The following is a 12,853-nucleotide window of genomic DNA, read 5'->3' on the forward strand; positions in this document are numbered from 1 at the left end:
TCAGGATTGCTGCCAATGTGTCAGCATCCATTAACATTTCTTTTCCAGCTAACATAGCTGTGGAAGTATAAATCCTTCATCTTAGCTAATTTACATGGCCTGTCAATTTTAAATCGCCTATACAGGAAAATCAGGGATAGAACCGAGGAAGTCGTCATTTCAACTTATGGTTATTAGAGAGTTAAGTACCAGGGATGAATGAAATTTGTGAATAAAAGTCAGCATTATGATATAACAAGTTTGTTAATTTGTGATTTTTTGTTTGTTTGGTTTGGTTTTGGACTTACTTCTGTCCTCAGTTATCACTGCTGGCATTGCTCAGGGGACCATATGTGTTGCTGGGGATCAAATCTAATCACCCTTTGTACAAGGCAAGTGTGCTATCCACTGTACTATGCAGCTCCAAGATTACGAGCAGAAACACCACAGTACTGTATTGATATATTTCTTTTAACAAGAACAAAGAACAGGGTCTGGAGTGATAGTACAGCCAGTAGGATACTTGCCTTCCATGCAGTCCACCTGGGTTCGATTCCTGGTATCCCATATAATCCTCTGAGCCCACCAGGAGTATTTCCTGAATGCAGAACCAGTAGTAACCCCTGAGCACCACCAGGTGTGGCCTCAAAACAAACAAAACCCATAAAGCAAAAATTAGGAATAGATAGAGAATTTTTTAACCAATAAAATAGAATGAGACAAAACATCAAAAGAAGTAGTACAAAAATATGTTTAACGTGAAGAATGAATTCAGTGTCAGCAAAAAAGAAAAGAACTATTGGATTTAGAAATATCCGTATGATAAGCCAAAAAAAAGAAAAAAAAACCACATCTGAGGCAGAGATATTTTGAACAAAAATAAACTAGTAGAATCTCCCATAAAACTATCCAAATGAAAAGGAGATAAAATATTCATAGCAACAAGATATCAGAAATGAAACACAATCAGAAAACAAACCAGAATGGTATTAATTTAGTTCTTTCTTATGTCAATAGTATAAATGAGAGTCATCGGAACTCACTAATCAAAAGAGACAGAGAGGGCCCTGGAGAGAAAATACAAAATACAGGGGTAAGGCATCTGTCTTGTATGTGGTGCACTAGAATTCAATCCCCAGCACCCCATATGGCTGCCACCCACCCACCCACCAGGAGTGATCCCTGAAGGGCAAAGGAGGGAGGGAGGGAGAGAGGGAGGAAGAACTTCCCATTCAAAGCAACTTTTGTTTGAGAGTCCTCCCTCTGCTGATCACTGAGATGCACAGGCCACTTCTCACCAGCATCTCCCCTCACCTGCTAGCTAACAATTGGCTCAAGAGCCATGTAGGGTGCCGGGGATCAAACCCAAGTCAGCTACTTGCAAGGCAAGCACCCTGCTTGTTCTGTCACCCTGGTCCCTCCCCTGAGCTCTTAAATGTAAAAGTTTCACCCCTTTGGGAGAGCCTGGTCTTGGATACCCCCTTTGGTACATGGAACTTCTTTTGTAAGATCTCCCTTAAACTCTAGCACCTAATACATCCCCAACAAATATTGTGGGGGATTTTAAGACCTCTTGGCAATTTCTTTTGTTTGAGAGCCCCAAAACCAAAGAGCCCATTGTACTTATATTGGTATGACAGCCAAAGAAGAAAATCTGAATAGATCTTGACAGACCAAAATTTCCATAATGCCAAATACCAGTAACAATGGTGGGTCTCATTCCCCTAATCCTGAAAGAGCCTTGAATATGGCACTTTTTTAAAAAAGCTCAGGGTTAGGACGAAGGAGACGTTATTGGGGCCTGCTCGAGGCAATCGACGAACAATAGGATGGTCGTGATTGTGAATTTCCTTGGGCACACAGCATCCATGCTCTCTGACTACTGTCTATTACTTCTGCAATCACTGAATACTCCTAACCAAATGTATAGAGGTTCTCAAACTTTTCTGTCCTACTACCTCCTTTTCAGAAAAAGAAATTGTGATCCCCTCTAAATATACAACCTTTAAGAGAACAAGAGAAAAATGTCCCTCAGTTGCACCCACAGATACAAAAGCCATTCTGGATTTTCTAGTACACTTAAGCAAGCAGTACTGACCACTTTGGGAAATATTCACTAGACCAATAATTTGGCACCTTCGGAGTATACACAGAACTCCAATGGGCAGTAATTTTGTTTGTTTGAGCACTACACCCAATGGTACTTAGAGCTTACTCCTGGCTCTGTGCTCAGGAATCACTCCTGGCAGGCTTGGGGGACCATATGGGATGCAGGAAATTTAATCTGTGAGTTGGCTATGTGCAAGGCAATTGCCCTACACACTGTAGTATCTCTGGCCCCACAGTGAACAGTATTAAAATTATATACTTCTCTTAACGTTGCCTAAATATTACAAACATAGTGCCTGCACCACCATGAAAAGTAAATGGTCTCTTTGCTAGGAGACCTTCCACCTCTCTGCTGAGGAAATGAAATTCCCAAGGGAGAAGAAATGAAAGCCCAATGTTTCTACTTAGTACATGAAAAAGCAAACTCCCTGTTCAAACCTGCACAGTGGTCTGTAAGTTCTAGCATTAATAATAGCATAAAACAGAGCAGCTTCAGAACAATGGATTGAAATAATCACCTACCAGAGTTTCTAAAATGCACTTAAGAGGCAGGTAGTGTCTGGCTGTATCAATTAAAATGCCTCTATGAGGAAATCTTGGAGAATCTATAATTCTGGATTCATTGATGGTGATCTATAAAGAAAAATTAATTTTTGATTTATCTCTAGAATTTTCTCTTGACTAAGTATCAGTGAAGATTACTTGTGCAAAAGTATTGCATATAAGACAAATTTGGTTTAAAAAATTGACATTTTCCAGCTAATTGAAATGTTTAAAGAGGAAAAAAAAACTTTAAGAAGCAATAAACAGGGTTCTGGGGGAGGACATAAGGATGCAGGGCACGTGATTTGCACGTAGGAACCCTGGGTGATCCATGGGACTGCATGAGCCTCTGAAAATTGCTTGGTGTAGCTTTGGTGGCTCCCCAGATGACTGTGGTGACCCTAGTGGTCCCTAGCACCACAGTGCCTCATCCTTGGGCCCAAGTATTGAACCATCTTGGCTTGATTTTTTGAATATCACTAGAGCGGCCCCCATGGTCCCTGACAATTACTTAGAAGGCCTCCCCTGGCTCCCAAAATAAGAATCAATAAAGAGTAAAATCCTATATTTTTCTAGTAGTAATAGATTTATTTAACATTTCAGGTAACATATAATAACCACACTTACCACCCCATAAGAATCTTGCTGAATTAACTGGCTAAAAGTCTCTAAACCTGAGAAAATAAAATGAATATTACATCAATTTATAAAATGAAGAAATGAAGGTTATTTTATTCAAACAAACCCCCCAGAATCAGATATGGCTAAAACAACTAAATATAGTGTTATACCTACCTTTACCCTTGAATGTATTTTCTATAATCAAAACAGAATTAAAAATAAATTCATTGTCATCTAATAAAAATGAGAAGTTCTGTTGATAACCACCATCATTTCCATTGCCACAGATAACTGTAATAAAACATGAAGAAAGGAAAACATTCCTAAGAGAGGAGTGGCGTGCTAAGGAGTATCGTCATCAATTCAGGTGCCAGGAGAGAGGATGAGAAATAAGGATTTTGTAGAAATCCTTGTGCTTCTTAATAGGTAAAACAATGACTCTGGGAGTCAGATGCAGCAGCTTAGAAGCAGAGAGAGAGAGAAGTAGGACACTGCATGTAGCCTGAAGGCTGCATGGATGGACAAGCAAAAAAAAACAGGCTTTTGCAAACATTTTCTTCCTTGAGAGGAGTGGACGCCTATCTTGGGTGTGGACACCAATCTGCGGCCATCTGCTCTCTAATGCCACAGGCATTTTTCACCTTTGAGGCCCACGTACCCCAGGCAGAAATCAGGGACTCTTTTCCCAGATTTTGCTGCAGGCAGAGATGACCACTGACTCAGACGAACATGGCCTGGAGGCATCCAGGAGAAGGCCTGGGGCTATGAGGGAGGCCCCTGTCAGCATGTCTGGTTAATGTTCAGTGGGGATACAAGCTAGTCTTTAATCCAGAGTTGACAGTAGCCATTGATACTATAATAACTTATAGTGTATTCATAATCAAATAGCCATTTGATAATAGCCATTTCTAACAGGCAGGAGATGAATCTCATTGGGGGATAGAGTCGTATTTTCCCAGTGATGAAAGAGTTGAATGTCTCTTCATCTATCTGTTGGACTGGAGATTTCATTCCCCTGAGCCCCACACTGGTATCTCCAACTGCCTCTTTTATCAACAAATTATTATAATATATTATTATCAGTAGTTTAAACAGGTTAGGGTTTACCTAATATCTTTCAAGTGCCCCAGGTGCATATTTTTTATTGAAATTTCTAGTTTGAAATGTCAGTAACTAAAAAATCACGGATAAAAAACAGGTCCAGAGGGCTGGAACAATAGCACAGAGGGTAAATGCAATTGCCTTGCATGTGGCCAACCCGGGTTCAATTCCCAGCATCCCATATGGTCCCCTGAGCACCACCAGGAGTAATTCCTGAGTACATGACTGAGGAGTAACCCCTGTGCATCACCGGGTGTGACCCACAAAGCAAAACAAAAACAAAACAAAAAAACAAATCCAGTCCAGAAGAGCATATCTGAGGGTTACACAGGGGCCACTGGCTGCCACTGAATATCTTCACTGTGATCTAGTGGGGTGGGTGTAGGGCTGTTGTCCTTCTGTGGTAGGGGATGCACTCTCCATCCTCCCCTCTGTTTCCTCTTGATCAGTGTGTCTGTCTTCTGACTGAGTTTTGCGATTTAGTTCAGAGAGTAATAACATGCTCAGTGACCTTAAACTCCAGTCACTTGTCAAAACTAATCTCAACATTTTTTTCTAGAAAACATCTGTCAGAGATCAGTTGTTCCCAATTAGAAAATCTGCTTATTTTTAGGATGTAATCAGAAAGAATTATAGCTATTGTTTGACTAAAGTACATCAGAGTCCTCAGAAAACTGCCAGAAGTGATCTCTGAGCATCGCTGGATGTAGCCTAAAACAATCTGAGTATAAATCTGAAAGTAAGATTCTCTCTGTATGCAAATCCTTACTCATGTTTTGACACTGTCGTACTAAGTTCCCTGTTTCTCTATGAAAGTGGGGGAAAGAGCAAACACCTTTTGAACTAATGAAAGTGGATTGAACTCCAAGAGGTCATTCAGTTCTCATTCTGGGATCTCAACATTTTAATCTCTTATTTTTGTTTTGGAGCTATACCTAGCAGAATGCAGGGCTCACTCCTGGCTCTGTAATCAGTGATCATACCTGTGATGCTTGTGGGACCATATATGGTGCCAGGGTTTGAACCTAGGTAAACTGTGGGCAAGGCAAGCACCTCACCTACTGTATTATCTCTTGGACCTAATCTTTTTAAAAAATTTTTATCAGAGTAGCCCTGTGGCCAGAAAATGTATCCTTAAATGGGATTAGTACATGAGGTACAGATTAAAAGGTTCCCCGCCCCCTGCCCTACCAAAATGTGGTAAGATTGGCAGTGTTCTAAGTAAACAAAGGAATTTTTGAAAAAAACTTTTCTTCAGATGATAGTGAAGGTGATTTACACATGATCATGTTCTTTCATTACTTCCTTCGTAAGTTAATGAAAGAATGAATGTTGCTGTTTCTGACTTTTCAAAAGACCAGCTGAAAATATTTATTGACTAGAAAATAACAATGAAAGTTTATAGAACTTACCTCGCAAAGCTCCCCAGACACTTTTGGCGTTGAGGGAAGCCACTGGTCCTTGTACCTTCAAGTTATCTTGAATTGTTAAAAAGCAAATGAATTATGAATGTTAATCCCTCAGCAACTCACAGTAAATTTCCTAAGCACAGAGCTTATATTTCTGAACTGTTCCGTTTTAAAATTGAGAGATAACTGACATTTTTCATTCTATTAATCTGGTGTATAGCATAATGCTTTGATGTTTTATGTGTTACAAAAATGATTACCACAATAAAGCTAATAACATTTTTCTTGTGGTAAAATTAAGATTTATCCTCTTAGCCACATTCAAAAATGCATGCAGGTTTTTAAATTATAAACGCCAAGTTGTACATTGCTTAACTAGGACATTTATTTCATAACTGAAATTTGTCTTCGCTCTTTCACTCCCTCCCGCCACCTTCACAACCCTCTGGCAACAACCAATCTGTTACCTGTAAACAGACTTTAGGCTCTTCTGTTTTTGTGTTTTGGGGCCACACCCAGTCAGGACACTCCTGGCTCTGTGCTCAGGAGTCACTCCTGCATGGGATTGGGGAACCGTATGTGGAGCTGGGGATCAAACCCAGGGCAGCCATGTGCAAGGCAAACTCCCTATCCCGATAGTATCTCTCCACACCCAGGTTCAGGATGTTTTAAATTATGTTCAGATCCCATATATCGATGGGATCATATTGTATGTTTTACTCTGTCTGACTTATTACACTTGGCTTAATGCTATCAGTTTTCATTCATATTGCCCCAGTGACTACATTTTGTTCATTTTTATGACTGAATAATGTGTGTGTACGTGTGTGTGTTTTATGGAGAGGGCTTTGTGCCATCTCTAGTGTGCTTAGAAGCTGCTTCCACTAAAGTAACCAGGTGATGCCAGAAATTGAATGTGGTACTCCAACATGTCCTGTCAAACACTGTCCTCCAACAATCGATGTTGTTCATCGATTTGCTCGAGCGGGCCCAGTAACGTCTCCATCATGAGACTTGTTGTTACTGTGTTTGGCATATCGAATACATCCTGGGGAGCTTGCCAGGCTTTGCCGTGTGGGCTAGATACTCTCTGTAGCTTGCCAGGCTCTCTGAAAGGGGCAGAGGAATTGAACCCGGCTCTGTAGGGCTGGCTGTGCGCAAGGCAAATGCCCTACCACTGTGCTAACTCTTCAACCCGTCCTCCTCCCACATGTAATACCCATTAATTTGTAATTGTATAGAACAATTATCTTTTCTCTATACAATTGTCAGCATGATTTATTGCTTCTGTTTGATAAGAGCCATTCGGACAGGTAGGAGATGAATCTCATTGGGGGTGTGAGTTGCATTCCCCCAGTGATGAAAGAGTTGAATGCCTCTTCATTTATATGTTGCATTGGAAATTTCATTCCCCCTGAACTCCACACTGGTATCTACAACTACTTTCTATCTCACTTCCCTTCAGTGTTCTGTACCTCCCATGAGTTCACACCCCACAACTTAATTCCTTCATCTTACATGCCCTACCCCAGACCTTAGGTTAAATTATTCAGGTCAGGTGTTATCTCAAGATCCCCCATTTTCAGTAGGTGGAGAGTTATTCCTTCCTTGGACCCTAGGCAGAGAAGAATCCTGAGTCTGGTCAGATGTCAAGTGAAAGGTAAGCATACACCTTGGTAACCACTATTCCTATACAAAGACTTAGAATCACTCATCTTGAAGACTGATTTGTCAGCACCATCTATAGTAGTCCAAACAGTGTGGTACTGAAACAAGGACAGTTCTCACACCAATGGAATAGAATTCAAAGTCCAGAAATAAGATTTCCAGGTATATGGCTAGTTAATTTTCAATAAAGGATCAAAGCTATAAAGTGGAGTAAAGAAAGCCTCTTCAAAAATGTGCTGGGAAAGCTGGCTGGTCATATGCAGAAAAAAATTAATCCAGACCACTTTCTAACACCATGCACAAAAGCCAAGTAAAATGTATTAAGGAATTTGCTACGGGACTTGAATCTATAAGTTATATTGAAGAAAACATAGGTAGAACACATTGAAGCTAGAGGAATCTTTGAGGATTCAATGCCATTAGCTAAGCTTAGTGAAAGCTGTGTCTCATTCACAGAATGAAGTCTATTTTCAGGACTAAGGTGTGTAAGGAGAAGCTGAATGGGTAGTTCACATTGGACAAATACTCACAGGATTCATCTGAAGAAATATTGGGGTAAATGTCACACTCTGAGTCGTGGACCACAGAGACCACGAGTTGCTGTAACCACTTTCCATTCTGAAATGTAGCAGGGCCTTGCAGCCTCCTTTTGTCATAAAAAATATACATATTGTACCTGAATGAAAAATAAATGGAAAAATAATTTCAAAGCACAGTAGTCAAGTTTGAACTAGACATGTGATCGCTCAAATTAATTCATGCTCCCCATATTGGTCCAGCAGGAGGCTTGAATCTGGCTGCACTTCACAGTCATCTGAGGCTGGAGGGAATACACTGATACCAGAACTTCAGAGGCCGAATCTCTGAGAGATCCAACTATGGGAGTCTTAAAACTTTCCCCCCACACTCCCAAGTAATACCTAGGTTCTTAAAAGTTAGTGACAAATAATGGTGATCCCATCACTGTTGGGGGTGTAAGTTAGTTCTGACCTGTGATGCAGGAGTCAGGTACAGTGCATGATGATAGGAAGTCTCCACTACCAGGTGATCCATGAGACAAAATCTTTGTCTCTGTGTGACAACATGAACCAGTGATAGCCATGCTAAAGATCCTAGGCAGAGATGGAACAAATATCCCTGCTTTGGACCTCCTGACTGCATGTGAGAGATAATAGTTTTTTCTTGGCTGAAACTAGCTTGAGTCTAGGTTTTTGTTACCTTTCAACAAAGACATACTAATACATACACAAACTCCCCTGTTCCTCTGCCCCACCCCTCCACCCCAAAAATCACCAGCACACAATTTCATTAAGGTCTTGAAAAATTACCTTTCATAGGTCTCCGAACATTCCAGGATGTAAATAAACATTTAAAGGTGTTAATAAGGAGTGGATACAAAAAATTACCTATTTTGTAGATTTTTTTAAAGTCAGAAATTGTATGTGTTATTTGTGTGTAAGAATGTTTTGCATTTTTCCAAAAAGGTATAGAGGATGATTCATCAATTCTAATGAATGTGGAAGGATCTCAGATTTCTCAATGAAGAACAGACAAGATAAACTAAATGTACTGAGACCTTATTTTCAAAGGAGAATCTCCATAGATCAAAAGAAAATCAAGTTCATTGATGTTGTACTTTAAAACTCTTGAGAGGGCTGTGGATGTAACTCCTCCAGAGAGCACTTGCCCTGCATGTGTCAGGCCCTGGATTCGCTTCCCCATTTCCCCAGAAACTGAAGATGGTGAACTTAAGTAATCTCTATTTCACCACAATTAAATTTCATTTTTAAATAAATGGTAAAGATAGCATCCACTTTGATATCTGAGTTTGGTGCTGACTTGTCAATAATAGAATAAATGTCCCCCCTGGGATAATGGGCCAGGAGGACTGGTCAGTGGTTGGAAATTACCACAAGGATGTGGGGGGTGGGGGGTAATTAAGGTAGATGAGGGTTCATTATGACAACATTAGTTGGAAAATGATCACTTTGGACAAGAAGTGAGTGTTGAAAGTAGGTAAAGGGATATACATGATAACCTTTCAGCATCTTGCATTGCAAAATGCCTAAAATGAAAGAGATAAGGAGAGAGAGGGAGGTGAGAGGCAGGCTGGGGTGGGGGTAGTTTGGGGGTGTGGGAAGGAAACTGGGGACTTTAGTACAGGGAAGTTACACTGGTGGAGGGATGGGTGTTGGAACATTGTATGACTGAAACTAAAACTTTGTATCTCTATCTCACGGTGATTCAATAAAAATAAAAATTAATATAAAAATGTTCCCCCTGGATAGGCAACCTCCTCTGAGAACACAGAGTTCAGAGATAGTGGTGTAAAATGTATTAGGGTTAGTTTAGCAATTCACAGCTGAAGGCACAAAGCATTTTGTTCCTTTAAAGAAAATGAGCAGTAGTCAAATGATGGACCTTGTCTGAGAAATTGAGAAAGCAGCTCTGAATCAAACAGACCAAACTAGTTGCGCGCCAAAAAGATAGCTTCACAGCAAGTTTGGGACAGATGCTCAGCTCTTCACAGAAAAGAATCAGAGGATTCTGAACAATGCAGGGTGTGGCCTCTTAGTGCTCTGGACCACTTTGTGTTCTGGGCACTCCCCATCATATCCAAATCCCGTCAACATCAGCAAGCTTTTAATCTGAAATAGATGTCACTTCTCTTGAGGCCTTGCAATGCTCACCTGAGAGTACTCAAGTCTAGCCCTGAAAAAATCTTTTATCTGCTTCCAAAGAAGCAGTTGCTTCCCACAGCAGCTGTTTTCCACACAAAGCCTGACACAGGCAAACGCTTCCGTCATCATCTGGCTGCCTTGGAAACAACCTGGAATGGTTGTTCTTAAACCATGCCACAGCTGATTCAAGTGTTTGTTTGCTAAATGTGTTAACCATCTTATTCTCTTGTCATCCTCCTGTGATTCAGCATATTACCCAGTCCTTGTTTGTTTGTCAGCACTATAGCACAAAAATCAAATTTTACAACTAAAATCTTAAGGCAAACCTTCTGTTATATTGGTGGGAGTACATTTCCAGGCCATGATCTGCCTGTCCTTGACTTTTAGGTCCTTTTGGCTTCTCTGTATCTGAAGCAACCAACAGACCGGGTATTTCTTCTTTACCCCAGTGAATCATTCTGACCCACTGACACCAAGGTTCCCTAGGGTATGTGTCTGAGATGAGGGTAAAAGTGTTCATTTACTACACAACAGGTGGCCTCTGCCCACAACATCTCAGGCCTCTTCATCCAGCCTACAGTCTTTGCCATCGACACACCTGGTCTTATTAAGCTGGTTTTGCATTCCCCAGCTCTTGCCTAGGCCTGCTGGCACAGTTAGTCTGTGTCGCCCACCAGGGCAAAAACAAACCTTTGGGGAAGAAGGAGATAGAAAGTACTTCCCGCACCAGTGAGTTCCAGCCTCTCAGAGCACATGCATCACAGGGCAGTTCTGCCTACACAGCACCCCACGGAGGGAACAGTATGTAGCTCCCCAAGTGTGTCTGCCTTGGGTAGGGGATGTTGCACTGTGGGTTGACACCAACTGGCTGAGGCAAAGGGGAAGCAGACAGGAAAGAGCCCTGCAAAATGGGGCTCAGGCATGGAACAGGAAGGAACCAGCGAGACAGGACAGGGGTTATGGCACTTGGTTTGCATGGTGCTGACCTGGGTTTGATTCCTAGCATCCTGTATACTCTCCTGAGTCCCTCCAGGAGTGATCCCTGAGCACAGAGCCTGGAGTAGGCCCCGGGCACTGTCAGGTGTGACCTCACAACCCTCACCCTCTAAAAAAGGTAGATGAAGGGCAACAGCAGAAGTAGCTCTGGGGAGCAGGAAGAAAAGGAGAAACGACCTCTGCAAGGACCCTGTCAAGCAGCTGGGTGGCAATAGACAGGCGGTTTGTAAGGAACAGATTTGGGGAGAGGTCCAAGCAGCACCCCAGTCTTTGCACCTGAGTGGTGGCATGGCTGGCCCTTTCCTCTCCCTCACCCCATCTGCCCTCAGAAGGAGCAAGGCCAGCCTGGGAGCAGTCTCCTCTTTCTCCTCCCCTCAGTGTCCGTCAGTCTGAGGGGCTTAGGCCAGGAAGCTGGGAGAGTCGAAAGGGAGAGAGCTGGGGTGTCTGTCCACCGGGCTAGAGCGAGGTCTTCCATACTCGGGGCGACTCTGATTTCTGCAGATTTAGACACTTGCGAGGGGCTGAAATGGGGATCAGAGTCCCAGGTGGTGGGGCAGAGTGACTCCAGGCGACAAGAGGCGCTCCGGTGTGATCCCCTTGGTCCCCAGCTCGCAAGTGTCCTTGGTGGGGCAGTCGTTCCCAGGCTCAGGTTCCCTGGGGTGCGCTCACCGCCTAAAGGCTTCTTGCAGAATAATGCACGAAGGGCCAATTTTGGAAGAGCTGCCGTAGTTGATCCTGAACTCTTGGCGGGACAGGTGCAGCTGCCGTGAGTATATCTCCACTGAACGCGGCAGGGGCCAAAGTCTCGGTACCGTTTCGACACTGGCCTGTGTCGCCAGCAGCGGTAAGAGCATCCAGGGCAGCGCCAGCTCGTGCAGCTCCATGCCCGTTCGCCCGCTCTTGCCCAGCAAGTAGATATGAATGGAGCTGGCGTGGCACCCGGAGCACCAGAGGAATTGAGGGTACCCGAGTTACCCAATCAGAGGACGGCGCAGCCTGCCACTGGGACCGCTCCCAGGGGCAGGCCTCGCCTCGCTCTTCCCGCAGGACCGTCCCCCTGGCGAAGGCCCCGCCCCTCTCTTCCCGCGGGACCGCCCCCCGGGCGAAGGCCCCGCCCCGCCCTCGCCTCCCGCGGGACCGCCCCCCCTGGCGAAGGCCCCGCCCCACTCTTTCAGAGGCCCCGACCCCGGGCGAAGGCCCCGCTCCGCCTCCCCACGGGACCGCCCCTCTGGCGAAGTCCCCGCCCTGCCTCCTCCTTCTGGGATTGCGTATGGCTCGGGCCCCGCCCGGCTTCCGACGAATTGGACCCGCCCTGGAACAGGCCCCGCTCATTGTTCCGCGGCTGGGACCGCCTCCGGCTTAGACTCCGCCCCGCCCCCTCCCGCTGGGACCGCCTCCTGGCGCAGGCTCCGCCCCTCCCGCAGAGCCGGACTCAGCCTGCAGAGCCCTCTTCTTGCAGGAGCAGAAGGCAACAGTACGTTTGCTGTAGGGGCCCACCAGGCTAGGGAGGCGGCCCCTATCAGCTTCTTCAGCTGCCCCACTGGGCTCACCCTTGGCTTCTGCCTTAATGAAAAAACAGAACAAAGTCTAGGGTCACCCCATTTCTGCCAACCCTCAGAACAAAGACTGAGATTACCCCGTTTCTCTCGACCCCCAAGCTTCTGATAGCTGATGCGTCATTCGCTTATTGATTCTTAAGTCTGTTCTTGGATATAGCGACTTTTCCTCTTAATCAGTGAGGCCCTC

This window comes from Sorex fumeus, unplaced genomic scaffold (assembly GCF_029834395.1).
Source record: "Sorex fumeus unplaced genomic scaffold, SorFum_2.1 ptg000018l, whole genome shotgun sequence".
Classification (NCBI taxonomy): Eukaryota; Metazoa; Chordata; class Mammalia; order Eulipotyphla; family Soricidae; genus Sorex; species Sorex fumeus.